This window comes from Desmodus rotundus, chromosome 8, assembly GCF_022682495.2.
Source record: "Desmodus rotundus isolate HL8 chromosome 8, HLdesRot8A.1, whole genome shotgun sequence".
NCBI lineage: Eukaryota > Metazoa > Chordata > Mammalia > Chiroptera > Phyllostomidae > Desmodus > Desmodus rotundus.
Genome location: NC_071394.1, coordinates 1922341 through 1937874, shown reverse-complemented (window position 1 = coordinate 1937874; position 15534 = coordinate 1922341). Strand labels below are relative to the sequence as shown.

Genomic DNA, 15534 nt, shown 5'->3' with positions numbered 1-15534 from the left:
CCTAGCCTGGAACAACAGCACTTGCTAAGATTCCGAAGCTTGTTCTGGAACCTGGACATTGGGTGGGATGGGATGGGAGGCTGGGAGTCAGGGAGAAGCCACGGAGGCTGGAGGAGGATGGGGCCAGACTGAAGGGCCTTGCACAAGAGCCGCAGACACCTGGAGTTCACCTTTTTGGCTAGCTCCCAAACCATGTCAGGCGCCAGGGCAGAGGTCAATGTGGCTTCCTGAAGCATGCCGTTTCCTTGAAGTGTCACACCATCTCCTGACGTGTGTGGGAAAGGTGTTGCCTAAGAGAATTATGTTTTATTTTCTAAAAGAGTTTCAGAAGACGACCCTGAGGGACAGAGTGAGGTCGATGCTTTAAAGAAAACCTGCCTTTTTTCCGGGAAGTGTTTCCTCCTGGGGCCACCCCAGTGGAAGAAGCCCAGAGGAAGCTCAGGGGAGGGGGATGAAAGGATGATTGATTGGTTAAGAACCCGTAGCTCAGTGCAGCATATAGAGATACTTTAAGAATGGACGCAGCCCTGACCGGTGTGGTTCAGTGGGCAGGGCGTCTTACTGCAGAGCAAAAGGTCCCCGGTTCAATTCCCGGGTTGTATGTTTGGTCCTGGACAGGGTAGGCAACTGATCAATGTTTATCTCTCACATCCATGTTTCAATGTCCTGTCCTGGCACCAGTCCCAGGGACACTGGAGCAAGCCTCTGGACCCAGCCACTGGAGGCCTGTAGTCCACAGGCCCGGGGGCAGGGCAATCAGGGGCCAGGCCTCACTCCAGGCTCCTTCCCTCAGACAAGCCCCTCCCCTGCTGCATCTGCTGACCCCCTCCCACCTCCCCACCCAGCCCTCTGCCTCCAGACTAGCCTGAGTCTGGGAGCTGAGTGTGGCGCCCGGGAGAGAGCAATGCCAGAGCCCAGGGCCCCAGCTCTCCCAGCTCAAGTGAGAATGTGCTTTTACAGGTGACCTCTGTGCTGGGACCCCCACGGGGGCTTCAGAGCCAACTTCTCTGGATGTTCGTAGACTAGGAAATCCGGCTAGGCGACTCTCTCAGGGGCACGTGGCCGTGCGAACTCTCCCTCCGACAGCCTGCTCTGAAACCTGCCGTGGTTCCGGAACACACCTGTTCTCCAGTGTTTCCACTCCATGTCACCAGTGTCCACAGTGAACTAGCTACAGCGACACACATGTGTGCACACCGGAGCTCACGCGGCTTCGGGCCCTACGAAGTGATGTAAGAAAACACCACGATAGGGCCTTGTGATGGCGAGGGGCTGAGGGCAGGAGACGGGTCAGGAGAGGCCTCTCTGGAAAGAGAACTTCTGAGCAAACGTCAGAACGTGGAGTGAGCCAGCCCTGAGAAACCCTGCGAGGAGACTGAGCGTCGAGGGCAGGTGGCTGACCATGCGCCTGCTTACGGGGGCAGGTGTCAGGTCGGCGGCATGAGTCCTAGTCGGGTAGAAAGAGAACGAGGGAGGAGGCAGGGCGCCACCTCTCTGTGGGGGAGGGCAGTGCGTGGGGGGAGGGGATTTCAGAAGCAGGTGAAAGCCTTTCTGGTGTGCGACAAACACAGGAAAAGGACCTGGCAGATTGGAAATGCCTGTGGACACTGGGCCGTGCTCTCTGGCCTTGGCACCCTCTGGGACCGGATGGTGTGGGTCAGTTTTGTGCATGTGGCACGTGTGTGTAGCAATGGCCACAGGCGGGAGTTTGGAATCTATTTTGAAGATATAGGAAGCCAATGAAGGCATTATTGAACGGAGGAGCCATATGCCATCATTTATGTGTTAGCCATGTAACCCAGACTGCTGTACGGGGAGCTGGTGGGGGAGTGGGGGGCAGCAGGAGCCAGTAGAGGGCCTTCGCCTGCCCCACTGGCCCGAGCCACAGAGGCCAGGCACACCGCACCCTGTCCCTCCCCAGCCTGTGGGCTCCCCTGCGCCTTCCCTGTTCCCCAGCCCCTGTTAACACGACACAGATGCCGGATCGGCTCCTTCCTGCACTCCAGGACCCTCTGCCTTCTCTCCTCTCAGTGTCCCGCACCTTACTCCCAGGCTCCGGGTGAACCCACTACCGTCTCCCAGGCACGCAAACGCCATGGCAACGGCAACTCCACAACAACAGCAAGGACGCAAGACTGCAGTTCACCAGTCCAGAGCCCTCCAGACGCTGCTCCTGTCTGCCCGGTTTTGCGCACAGCATGGCTGACATTGAAGTGGCTGCGGCGACACCCCTTCCAGTGGGCACGCTTCTGACCCAAGTGACTGGACGGGGAAGCAATAGGGCCGAGGTGTGAGCTGAAGGGCAAAGTGGACTTCAATAAGGGGGCCTTAGATCACCCTCAAGGGGAGGGATTCTCCACATGCCAAATGGCCCCATTAGATTATATCCTTGATTCCATTCTCGAGTCCATCAAAAGGCCGACTTGCTACGGAGACCAGCCCTGTGCATGTTTGGATCCACGGCCTCCCCCACCAATGTGACCCTCTGGGGCTGCGGTTTCCACAGGCTTGCGGTGGGTTATAACAACCGTAATAGTTTTCGGATGGAATGTGGAACATCTGCTAGCCACTGTGCTGGGCCCTTCCTATGTTTTATCTCATTTACTCTGGGCAGCACCCTCAGGAGCAGGTGCCCCACCAATATTTCTGAAGAGGAGAAGGCACTTGGGTATCCGGGGCCGCCCAGCTGGTAGAAGGAGGAAGAAGGAAGAAAGCAGGTCTGCCTTGCTCCAGGGAGTGAATTCTCAACCTTCAATTCACTATCGGGGCAAGGCAGCCAGCCTGATGCCCTGTGTGGACCAGAGAGGTTTCTCCGGAAAGCAAGTTCAAGGGCAAGCAGATCATAAATCCCTGCCTAGGCAGGTCCTGGCAGGCAAGCCCGTCCAGGCGGAAGGCTTATCTTTTCCCATTGTTCTTGTGCATCTAGGGGAACACACCTTTGAGATAGGGTGTTAACTTCCCCCCCCCAAATCCTGCCTCCCCCATCCTGACTTCCTCCCACTCCACGCCTTCTTCCTTATATCCCCTCCTTCATTTCAAATACACAAAAGAAACTGCAAAACCATCATTCTCAAAGGCATTTTGAGACCTTGCTTCCCGGCAGTGTCCTCGGTTTTGGCTCACATAAATTCCTAAAAATTCTCTACAGGTTTGGGCGTTTCTTACATGGACAGCTGGTCCAGGCACGCCTCCATAGCTCTCCACTGTGTGTTCCGGTCAGAGATGACGAACACTTGACTCCCTGCTAACAGCGCAGGGGCCTGCCCTGCCCCTTCAGGTAGCCTCACTTGTCCAGCCCATGTCCCCGGGACAGGCTCATCACTCTCCTGGCAGGCCTGGGCCTTCTTTCTGCCCCCCTCACTCCCTCCTGACCGGAGCTCCTGGGGGCCTGGGGAAACCTCAGTTCCCGGCAGGCCTGGCCATCTTGCCCTCCACGTGTGGGTCTGGGATTCCTCCTACCCGGGGCGCCTCAACTACTGGCTGCCGACCAGCCGCGCCCCATTGTCTTAGCTTAGGCCGCCATGACTGAGGACCACAGACTGGGCAGCTCAAACAACAGAAATTTATTTCTCACAGTTGTGGACGCTGGGAAGTTCAAAGCCGAGGTGTCAGCAGGGCGAGTTCCTGGTGAGAGCCCTCTTCCGGGCTCATCCATGGCCACCTTCCCCCGTGAGCTCACAGGGCTGGCGGAGAGAGAGAGGGACTCTGGCATCTCTTCCTTTCCTTATGACGACACATGTCTACTGCATTAAAACTTGACCCTGATGACCTCACTCAAGCTTTCTCACCTCCTTCCAGGCCCCATCTCCGATATGGTCACTGGTGGGGGGGAGGGTTAGGGCTTCAACATATGAACTTGGGGGACACCATTCAGCCCACAGCACCCACCTAATCAGCAGCAAGTCCTACTGGCTCTTCCTCCCTGTTGTGGGTTGAACTGCGTCCCCCACCCAGAAAGGTCTGCTGAAGCCCACACCCCAGGCACCTGTGAACGAGACCTTATTGAAAATAGCCTGTAGGTAGAATCTGTGACTAGGGTAGGCCTTAATCTAACATGACAGGTGTCCCCATGAGAAGAGGAGAGACAGGGACACACAGAAGAATGTCATGTGACAGCGGAGGCCCAGACTGGAGTGACCCAGCTGTAGGCCAAGGAACACCGAGGACTGCCACATGGCCACCAGATGGCCACCAGATGCTGAAGAGGCAGGGAGGACTCTCCGCTGGAGGCTTCAGAGGGAGGCAGCCAGCCTGCCCCTGGGTTTCAGCCTCTGCATGGCCCCAAAACTCTGAGACTGTGCACTTCTGTCGTTTGAAGCTGCCAGTTCGTAGGGCTTTGTCATGGCCGCTGCAGGAGGCAGCCACACTCCCTGAGGCCCTCACACCTGCCTTCCTGCCCCTGCCTGGCCCAGGCCCTGTGCTCTGCCTTCCCCTTTCATCCGGTAGCCTCTGCAGGCCCGGCCGGCTGTCCCCTCTGCCTAAGCTGGGACTCGGGGATACAGGTGGTTGGACGCAGGGAGGGCTGGCTGGGGGTGGGCGTGGGGGGGGCGCAGAGAGTGAACAGTGTGCTGTGTGCTGCACCCTGGCTTTAGCAGGGAGGGGCCAGGGTTTGTGGGACCGGATGCTTTCATAGTTTGGGGACTGCAGGGGCCTTTGAGAAAAGGGACACAGAAACAGGTTCGGGACTGCAAAAGGAGCTGTGCCTGTGAGGGGCTGAAGCGTCCTCGGAACCGTGGCAGGTTCACATCGTTCTGCTGGAAAAGCCAACCTGTGGATTTAGGTGAGAAGAGGCCGAGGCGCTGGGCGCTGGCCGCTGCCTGCAGCTCTCCCACTTCCTCCCCACCGCCGTGACCGCCACCGCAGAGGCACTTTCGCCCCGACAGCTTCCCCTTGAGAGCCTACGTCTGCGGCAGGCGGCCCGGGAAGCCCTGGACCCAGCAGCCTGGGCTGCATCAGCCACCACCCGCCAGGGAGAACGGGGTCAGTGCGGCTTCTGTGGCTCTCCCTCCTACTTCCCAAACCGGGCCCCCTGGCTGCATGCAGGGTCCGGGGGACCATTGTTTCTGTCTCTGGCTTGTGGGCTGGCGACCTTGGAGGGGCCTTGCTGTCCCGTGGAGGATACATTACTCTCCAATGCCTGCAAGCTGGTAATGTGTTGATAAAACAACAGAAAGTCATCCTCCCTCAGTCCTGGAGGACAGAAGTTCAAACCCAGGGGTCTCAGGGCCTCACGCCCTCAGGAGGCTCTAGGGAAGACCCTGCCCCTCCCAGCCTCTGGTGACTCCCTGGTCACGGGGCCTCTCCCCCGGCTCCTCCTCTTCTTATAAGGACACCTACCCCTGTTTTTAAGTCTCCTCCTAAATCCAGGAGGATCTCACCTCAAGATTGAAGACTTACGTCTGCAAAGACTTTTTCCAAATAAGGTCGCATTCCCGGGAATGGAGGTCAGGGGAGAACTGTCTTCTGGGAGACACAATCCGGCCCACCACACCTAGGAACGTGATCTGACCCCACCCCATGGATGGGGCAGGTGGAGAAGAAGTGAGACAGAGAAGCAGGGGCCAGAAGGCCGCCTGCAGTGGTGGGGTGGGGGTAAAGGGGCTCACTCCCACCCCGCAGTGGTCCCCGAGCCAGAGGAGAGAGCTAGCCCAGGGGCCTGCCAACCGCCTGTCTGTCTGTGCAGGAGGGCCCTCATTTCTCCATCTGAGCAGCAAGACTACCAGCTACTCGGAGGGCAGGGTGGGGGCGGCGGGACTGCATCTTATCCCCCCGTCCCCCCACACCCCAGCTGCACAGGAACCCCAGGCCACCCCACCCTCATCCGGCTCTTGTCCCGCCTCCCTCCCTCGGCCTAAATCCCAGCTGCTCCCTCCTTTCTCCTCTCTCCCTGGCTCCCTTCACCCTCCCCATTCCCGACTCCTCTCCAACCAGAGGCTGACGGTCTCCTCCTGGGCATCCTTTCTTGGGAGGACCCCCGAACTTGAGTGAAGGGGGGCAGGAAGGCACCCCCCCTGAGCCTCCACCATGGAGGGACTGTGGCCACACACACAGTCACCAGCTCTTGGTGACATCCCTCCTTGGGGGTGAGCTTGGGCCTGCTCCTCTCTGCCCTGACCTCCCCTGGGTCCCCCACCTGCGGTCTGAGAACCCGTGCTCCCCTCTCTGGAGCAGCAGCCGCCCAGCAGCACCCCCACCCCGGCAGGGTTCTGCCTGGCTCCTTCCCGGCGGTTACCTTGGAGGCGGGGGCTGAGCGAGAGCCCATCTGGTTCTGAGTCAGAACTTCTGCAGCAGCTTCTTGCTTCCACTTTCCAGCCCCAGTGCCGGCATTCGGTCCTTATCTGTCCCCTGACTCAATTTCCTAGTGACCCCAGACCAAGAGGGCAGAGGGCAGAGGGCAGCATTAATGGGCACCTCAGCCACCCACATTGGGGTTTCCGATGATTTAAGCTTGTCTGTTTTCTGCAGGACAGCGACCAGGCAGGGATCCTGGGCCAGGGCCAGGGGGTGATGCTCAGTGACGCCTGCATGACGCATAGCCCCCTTTCCAGAGAGGGACGCATGGTCCCAGGGCTCACACTGGCATGCCCGAGAATGGGAAGCTGAAGTGCATGTTTTGCTGACCCTAATATGGTGACTCTGACCTCCAGGCTCCAGGGCCTTAGAGACCTGGGAAGGGGCCGCCTGCGTGGCCTTTGGTGCCCAGGACCTGGGGCTGTGTGTCCAGGACTCCCTTCCCCCATCTGCTCCTACCCAGCCCCCCCATACCCCCGCAGGTATCAGTTCCCTGCAGAGGACCTTTTCTGGACGTGCTCATCGGGCTATTGTCTGGCACTTCCTCCTTGGCAGGGGCCAGGCTTGGCAGGGGCCAGGCTTGGCAGGGGCCAGGGTTCCGGAGCTGCCTGGCCCCTGCCAGCAGCCAGGTCTGGACTGTCCCAAGGCCCTGGGCCGGAATCAGCACAGAGTCTCTGCGGAAGCCATTAGTCAGTCAGTCAGTCAGTCAGTCAACAAACACCGGAGCCCTGAGGCAGCTTCGACTCAGTTCCTGCCCTCGAGACAAGGCTGTGGTGATGGGCTCTGAGCCTCGGAACCATCCAGAATCACTGCGCATCACGGACACTGAGAGATCCTCAAATAGTTGTTGTAACTGCGGTAAAACGCAAGTAACAGCACTTACCACCACAACCCTTCTGAGGACACAGCTCAGCCGCACGCAGGACATTCGAGTGGTGTGTGAGCGTCACCACCTGCCATTTCCAGAACTTCCTTGTCTTCCCAAATGGAAGGTGTTCCAGCAAAACACCAACCCCCCTCCGCTCCCCCAGCCCCTGGCCCCCGTGTTCTTCCTCTCTCTGTAACCTTGACGACTCTTGGTGCCTGGTGTACACCGACTGAGGTGGTCTTTGTCCTTCTGAGACTGGCTTACTTCACTTCGAGTCGTGTCCTCGAGGTTCTTCGGGGGTCCACAGGTGTCCGAATGGCCCTTGTGTTTAAGGCAGGGCAGTGTCCTTCGAAGGGCTGCACCTCCGGTGTTTCCCTGGCCACCAGGCCATGGACCCTGGCACTGCTTCTGCCTTTTGGCTGTCGTGACTGCTGCCGCTGGGAATGCAGGCGCGCAGGGAGCTTCGAGACTCTGCCTGCAAGCCTTTCTCGTGCACGCCCAGCGGTGGGGTTGCTGGGGACAGACGGGGACAGAGATGGAGAGAGACAGGCACAGATGGACAGAAATACAAAGAGAGACAGTGAGGCCCAGTGAGTGATAGACAGAGATGAGACAGACAGAGATGTGGAGAGGGACAACAAGAGAGAGAGAAGCAGGGAGAGACAGACAGACGGATGGTGACTGAGCCCATCTGAGAGGTGGGGCGTCTGGACGGCAGACGCTGGGCCAGCTTGACTTTGTCCACACCCCGTTAGACAGCCTGCCGGAAGGTTCTGGGATTTCCAGCTCCCTCGCTTGTGAAGCTACAGAGAGGCCTCCCCATGCCCCCGGGGGCGGGGGGCAGGGCTCCCAACGCGAATATATCATGTGATGACAAGACTTTTGGCCCAAAGAAAACAGCCCAGAGAAGCCCGGCCAGCTCTCACATCAGCGCCATGTCATCAAGTGTGAACTATCTTGTGGTTAAGGTTGGTCTGGGCGGCTTCCAAGGCAAGTTCAAGTTGCTTTGACTCCAGAGATGCACTCATGGCTCTGCGGGCATGCACCTGCCCACGTGTGGCGCGGGCATGTGTGTGTGGCTGTTTGTGGCGAAGGGTGAACAACAAGGCCCCGCGTCCTCGCCCCTCGCCAACGTGGACGTTGGCGGTTTCCGTCTGTGTGGCAGCGCTCTCCTGCCTCTTCCCCGTGATGGCCGCATCTGCGCCTCACAATGCTCAGGAAGTGGGTGCTGCTATCGTTTTATAGAGGAAGAAACAGAGGCATAAAGGGGTCATCCTGTGTCCCAGCGTGAGGGCGAGCTGGCCAGGACCAGGACCGGTGTGCAAGCCCTAGGAGCCCAGCCCTCTGTGGTCCCTTCCACACGCGGCAGCGGGGGCACCCTGCCAGGTACCCCACTGAGAAATGAGGGCGTGAGCAGGGTGAGCCCTGCCCTGGGGAGTGCGTGTTTGGTTATGGGTGACGGACAGGTACACTGATTCTCTGCCGAGACGGAGTGGGCTTCTCGCCATGAAGAAAGACCTGACCCCGTACGAGAAGACCACTGCGCACCAGATTGAACCAGAGGGGAGCCCTGGAAGGCTTGCTGGAGGAGGTGTCCCATAGACTGCTCTTCGTGCCAATTTGGATTTCCATTAGCTACCCAGGGCTGGAGCTGCCCCTCGAGAGGCGGCGCGGACAGGCTCTCTCCAGCTTCCTGCTGTGCCATCCGAAGAGGGCGGCAGCCTCTAGGCTCTGCATTTGTAGCGCAGGGAGGGAAGGGGTGAAAGTCCAATGCAAGAGGTCAGTGGAGTCAGCACAACCTCTCAGGGGCCTCAGGCAGCCACCTTGGGAGCTAGGCCATAGCCACCTCCTTGCAGAGGACAGTCTCCCCGGGCCCCTGGCACCCAGGGCCCCATCAGGGTGACCCTGGTGAGGCAGAAGGGAGTGGGAGGGAGGAGAGCCCAGAGGCAGGCCGAGGGTGGGGGTGCAGGTGACACCCTGGGAGTGAGTCTCTGTGTGTGTGTGCATGTGTCCACGTGTGTGTTGTAGCCCGGAAGCCTCCCCGGGGGGCTTGCGTCCAGTTGCCTAGGTTCCACTCCCAGCTCGACCACTCGAAACCTGTGCGATCGTTGAAGCTGCTGTGCCTTGTTCTCCTCACATGTAAAGCCAGGCTAACCATTTAGCCAACCATGGGAGGTGCAGACGAGGTGACCGGAGTGACTGGCGAATACACAAGAAATGAACAAGTGGCAGTTACGACTCTTATAACCTGGACATGAGGCCCGTTTTCACCTGGTGGCTCAACCACGGTTTTCTTCAGAGGCGCTCTGCTGCCTGTTGCCCTGCGGGCCGTGTGCACGCCAGCTGTGCAGACACCAGCACACACCTTCCTCGCCATGGCAGACCCGTGAGCCTGTGGGCCCGGGCATCCCGGAATAGCTGGCCCCTGGCCAGAGTGCCGGAGATGTCACTCCCAGGAGTCTTTCATACACAACCCATGACGCGGGCCCAGTTCTCTGTGCCCTCGGCGGCTTTGCCCGATGTCTGCGTCTGTTGGTGTCCAGGGGCCCGTGTTCTGCATGGACCGTGGGCGCTCAGTTCTAAGTGGGCAGTGCTCGCCTTCTCGCCCTGAGCCCCAAGTCAGCCTCCATACAGCGTGCCTTTGCTCGCAGCCCCTGCCTGCGCCCACATGGCTCCGGTCTAGCAGAGACACGGTCAAATCAGAGCAAAGGCAGCGGCCAGGGGAGTGCTGAAAGGAGGGTCGCCGGTGGGTGGGGGTGCCCAGCCCAGCGGGGGGCTCAGAGGAGAGGTCTTGGGGAGGTGATGTCTGCGCAGAGGGGAGGAGACCCAGTCCCTGGCCCGAAGAGCCGATGCTCTGGTTGGGGACACAGGCACCAGTGCATCGTGTTGTCACTTCTGCTCCCATCGGCAAAAGAGTTGCTTATATCCAGCCAGCCCCCTGAAAAAACAACTGTGAAACAGTCCAGCTCTGGGCTGGAACAGATATAAAACAAAATTCGTCTGAGAGCTGGTAGAGGAGCTACAGCCTCCTGGAATCAAGGGGCCACATCCCAGAAAGAGAGTCAGAGGGACCGGCCCCCTTCCCCCCTCAGGGCACAAGCCGAGTCCAGCAGCAGCACACACAGGCTGGACGCTGCCCCCAGGAACCACGGCGGGCGGGGCCAGCAGGGCAGCCGGGCCTGAAGAGCCCAGGAAAGGAAAACCGGAGGGAAGGGCGCTGACATCTGTGCAGCTTCTGCCTTCCAGATGTTTGCTGCCTCCTGAGTGCTCAGAGAGAGGTGAGAGGCCAAGAAGCCAAGGAAGAAGCGGCTGTCCAGAGGCTGAGCTGGCCTTTGGCAACCTCAGCACACTGAAGGGAAAGATGACTGGAGCTCAGAGCCTTCGGAGGAAGGTGGGCCTTGGTCACCACACGGGTTTCAGCGAGTCCCCTGCAGGGTGCACTCCAGTTAGGGTGCATCACGGAGCCTGAATGCAAGCCTTGGTTTCTCCCATTTCCTTATCGGTCCGACACTCACTTCCTGCCCCAGGAAAACCAAACCCTCTCTGGAAAAAGGTAGGACCCTCCAGAGGCCATGTAATATTTTTCAGTCTGGCATCTAGTAATAATAATAATAATAATAATAATAATAATAATAATAATAATGACTAGGCCTATCATCAAACAGAGTCAATAAAAGAAAACCAAACAGGTAATGCCCTGGGTGTGGCTGCAGGGAGGCCAAGGAGGTGGGGTGGGAATGGCAGACAGGAAGGTGGGAGAGGAGGGGCCTCAGCCGCAGCAGGGAACTGGAGCCCCTGGGAGGACCTGAAGGAGAAGCAGATAAACCTGCAAAAACTAAGACTGTTTCTCCCAGTAATGGAGGGGAAAGTTCCAGTCGCAGTGCCGGAGAAGCGACCAGCTGAAGAAGGGGCTGCGGACCTCCCGACAAAGCCTGCCAAGGTCCCCGAGTCTGGGTCTGCCACAGGCAGTCAGACGACGAAGAAAGCCTCAGCCCTGTCCGTCGACCTTGGACCAAGTAAAGAAACCGTCGCAATCCCTGCTCCAAACGCCGTTTCCGTAGCAGCGGCTTTCAGTGAAGACAGAGAGAGCGAAGCAGAGACGAGGATGAAGAATACTGGAAAGCACACACCACCGTCAGCAGGAGCAATCGCCTTTCAGGAAGCAGAGCACAGAAGCTACGGGAGCGAAATGTAAAATCTCACCTCGGAAATGTCCATGACTGAGACAATTACATGATGTTTTGAAATTGGGGAGTGGGGTGGGTGTGAAGTTGAAAGGAACAGTTTCCTTTTTAAAGAATGGTATAGGATTATCTTTGGAGCTACCTTTTTCCTTTTTTTAAGATTGAAAGGTACTCTAATAAATGAGAGTTTGAAATTTAAAAAAAGAGCAAAACCAAAACAACCCACACAATAGGAACACACACACACAGGTGTTGCAGATGTTGAGTTTGAACTGGGATTAAAATGCTTGGCCTACAGCTACCAACATGAAGCATTTCGGAAAACTAGAAGTTACAGGGCAGGACCAAGTGGAAGTCACAGAACTAAATAATACAGCACGCAGAACGATCAGCTCAGCAGAGGGCTCCACAGCAGATTAGACCAGCAGTAAAGAGGGCGTGAGCTAGACTTCAGCTTCGCCGGACATGCTCACACTGAAGCCCAGAAAGAGGACATGAGGTGGAAAGGACGGAAAAGAACATGAGAGAACTAGGAGACACTGCATACAAGTCCAACAGACGGGAAATCACGGCCCCAGGAGGAAAGGAGAGGACGATGCCCAAGTGACACCCGAAGAAATAATGGCTGAGTGTTTCCAAATTGACAAAAGACTCCAAGCCACACACTCAAGATCTAGAACCCCTGAGCGCTCCTTGCCAAACAAACCAGGGAAACATGAAGTCAAAGAGAAAACCTGCAAAGTAGCCAGCGGAAAAGACACCATCAGGTTACACGGAGGCAGAATGGAACTCAGAGGTGCATCTTAAAAGAAACGATGGAAGCAAGACATAGTGTCCAAGGGTCTCTCCACCAGGCCAACCGAGCCTTCAGAAATGAACACGAAGATGATGCCGGAGCACCGGCAGTTGTCAGGGCGTCTCAGCCGCCCGCCCACACTCACAGGGGCGCTAAAGGTTCTTAGGGCAGGAGGAAAATTATCCCAGACGAAGGGAGTAAAGTAAGAATACTGAGCTCCAAAGTATAAAGGTGGATCAAACTCAATAAATATCGACCGTTTAAAATAATATCTTGTGAGATTTAAAACATATGTACAGTATAAATAATTAACAAAAAAAAGTTGTAAGAACGTATAAATCTACCCTGGCTGGTGTGGCTCAGTGGATTGAGCACCAGCCTGTGGACTGAAAGGTGTCCGCTTCGATTCCCAGTCAGGGCACGTGCCTGGGTTGTGGGCCAGGTCCCCAGCTGGGGGCACGCAAGAGGCAGCCGATTGATGTATCTCTTACACACATCCCTTTTCTCCCCCTCTCTTTCTCACTCCCTTCCTCTCTCTCTAAAAGTAAGTAAATAAAATATTTAATAGTAACCCCCCCCCACAAATCTGTAACAATAAGCTTGAAGTCAAAGTCTCATCTGAGACACAGACAAAAAGAGCAAGCACCTCTCAGAATACAGATGTGCCTACTGCCACCTAGTGTCAGCATGTGATAATTGCAGGGAAACTGCAGGAGCGAAGATTCACAAGGTGTAGTACCCGAAACCCTAGTTATCAAATGACCATGAACACGGCAACCTGGCATCAAGTTGTTCAATAAATAGTTGTTGAAGGAGTAAATCATTGCCATATTTCCTCCCCCTGTTTCTTTGTAAGAAAAAAATCACACGAAAACAAAGTTACATCTGCTCATTACAAAGAATTCAAGACCCAAAGATGGAAGTGAGAAACCCGCCCAAATCCCAGCAGCCAGCAAGGCCCATAACATGGGGTGAACGTTGTTCGCGAAGCCTTGATATGCCAGTGCCCACAGAGAAGAACAGGTAACGCACAGACGGGTCGAAATACTTTTATAAACCCAGAAGAATCCTTTTTCAGATACACGGCCACATTTAATTGTACTTCCATTTAACAAAAGAAAAAGAAAGGGATGGTGCTGGGATTGCTGAACCCATAGAAGCACAGCCTCTGCACGAGAGATACTTCCCCCAAACATCCCTCGAGCACGTCAAAGGTTGAAGTTGTTATGAGTTTTCAAGGACACACTTTCATTTTTGTCTGTGTAGAGTGACCGCTTGCTGTAAAGGATGAGTTAGTTGGCCCAGCCAGACCAGCACAGACATGCAGTTCTGAAGCTGTGAATCCTTTCTATACCAGTTAGTGACTATCAGCCGCCAGACCCCCCCAGGGTCTGCCCTGATCCCCCCACCAGGACAATCCCCCACCCATCTCCCCATGATCCAGACCTACAGAGGCCGCCTTCCACACATACCACTTAGAGGGGGAAAGGAGGGAGAAAGATCAGTGTGTGGTTGTCTCTCATGCGCCCCCTACTGAGGACCAGGCCTGCAACCCAGGCATGTGTCCTGACTGGGAATCAAACCCGCAACCCTTTGGTTCACAGGCTGGCGCTCAATCCATTGAGCCACACCAGCCAGGACTCATCTGTTTTACAGAATGGCCATCTGTCTGCACTAGGAGTTGTTTATAGAAAGCATTCAGCCTGAAGGGAGTATGAAACCCCTGCCCAGCACCCGCCCTTGGGCCCTCGCCAGCCCGCACCTTCCCGGGGTTTTGGAGAATAGACTTTTCTGCCTATACACGCGTAGCTCATTAAGAAGTCAAAGTGCACGTCTCGTGGTGTAATTACCTAGCATCCTAATTGGCAGCAGACATGGGCCTGCGGGTATGGAACCTGCCTCTGAGCTGGCTCCAAATTGGATGAGAGAGGACGTGCCGGGGCCTAGGCTCGCGTGGGGGTGGCAGGAAGGGAGTGAGCTTTGCTGGGGCCTGGCCAGGCCCGTGCCCAGCCCTGTGCCCAGGGGCTCACGGCTGGATCCTCTCCAATCCTAGGAGAGGTGTTGTCTCCCTCCTTCCCACCCCTCTTCTTCCCCTGTATTTACCCAGCACCTGTCTGGGCCAGCACTGGGATACAAAGGCAAAGCTGTATCCCCAACACCTCACAACCCTGCGAGAGCATGAGCAAGAAAACAGCCATGACCGTGTGGGTGCAGGATGTGGGGGGAGCCCCAAGAGACTCGGGGTGGGGCCCCAGTGGACTTAAGGCTGGAGCTGGGACCTGAAGGGTGAGAGAGGACATTCCAGGTGTGCGAAGGCACGGAGGGAGGAAAGAACCTGCCGGCCAGCGAACTGGGGTGGGGGGGGGGGGGTGGCCAATCCCCCTGCAGGATCTGGAGCCCAGGTCCAGCAAATCTGCGGGGCGAGGCTGGGGTCCTGGGACTCATTCCCTGCGCCCTCTGCCCCCTCGACCTCCTTAACGCCCTGGCTGGGCTGCACTCGAGGCTGTGAAGTGAAGGGAGGGAGTAAGGAGGGAGGGGCCAGCTGGTGCGTATTTCTGGACCTCCCCTTGGGAATCTGCCCCTCCTCCTCCTCTGACACCATGGCAACCCGGCGACAGCTCCGGGAGCCGCCTGGGAACTGGGCTACTACCGGGAGGGGAGGGGGGCAGGGGCAGGGAGAGGAGGAGCGCAGCTCTGGGGCCCGTTCCGGCCCCCCTCCCCCAGCCTCAGAGTTGGCATCTAGAACCTGTGTCCCGCAACCCAGTTGTCTGCGGGACCGCGAGCGGCCGTCCAATGGTCAGCCCAGGTCCTCCAGGAAGCAGGTGCCCCGGCCTGGCTCACTAGGGGGAAGGGAGTCCCTCGTCCTGAGCTGAGGGAACCTTCCCCTGCTGTCCCCTACTCCCAGCCCGCCCCTCCCTCTCTGTGGGTCCGGGCCCCTCCCACCCTCCTCCTGTTCCAGTTTCTGGGTCGTCCCAGCGGACCCCAGAAACTCTGAGAACCGGCAGTCCCCGGCCCCCCCACCTCGCCTCCCTCCTCCCCCCTCCCCCCTCCCCAAGCCAGCTCCCTGCTGCCTCCTCTCGGAAGGTTTGGGAGATGGAGGGGAGGCCAGCATGAGAGCCAGCGGGCTGGCCCTGGGGCTGAGCGGAGGGGCAGGCTCTCGCACTGCAGGAAGGTCTCAGAGGTCAGGCTGCCAGTCGCCAGACCCCTCTTGCGCCAAGTTCATTGGAGGCGGCTGGGGGTACCCCGGCATCTAGGCCACGCCCACACCCTCCCCACGCGGAGCCACTCTGAGTCCAGGGTCCCAGTGACCCTTCCCTGATGACAGCATCGCCCCTTGTCTGTCCTTCAGCCCCAGGCCCCACGCTGTCCTGTGGGTTGGCGGCCTCTACTGGGGG

At 57.6% G+C, this 15534-nt stretch overlaps 1 pseudogene; it reads left to right on the top strand.

Moving 5' to 3' along the window:
* The first annotated feature begins 10896 nt into the window (after positions 1-10896).
* LOC112315387 (PEST proteolytic signal-containing nuclear protein pseudogene) lies at positions 10897-11404 on the top strand (annotated as a pseudogene).
* Positions 11405-15534: the final 4130 nt, after the last annotated feature.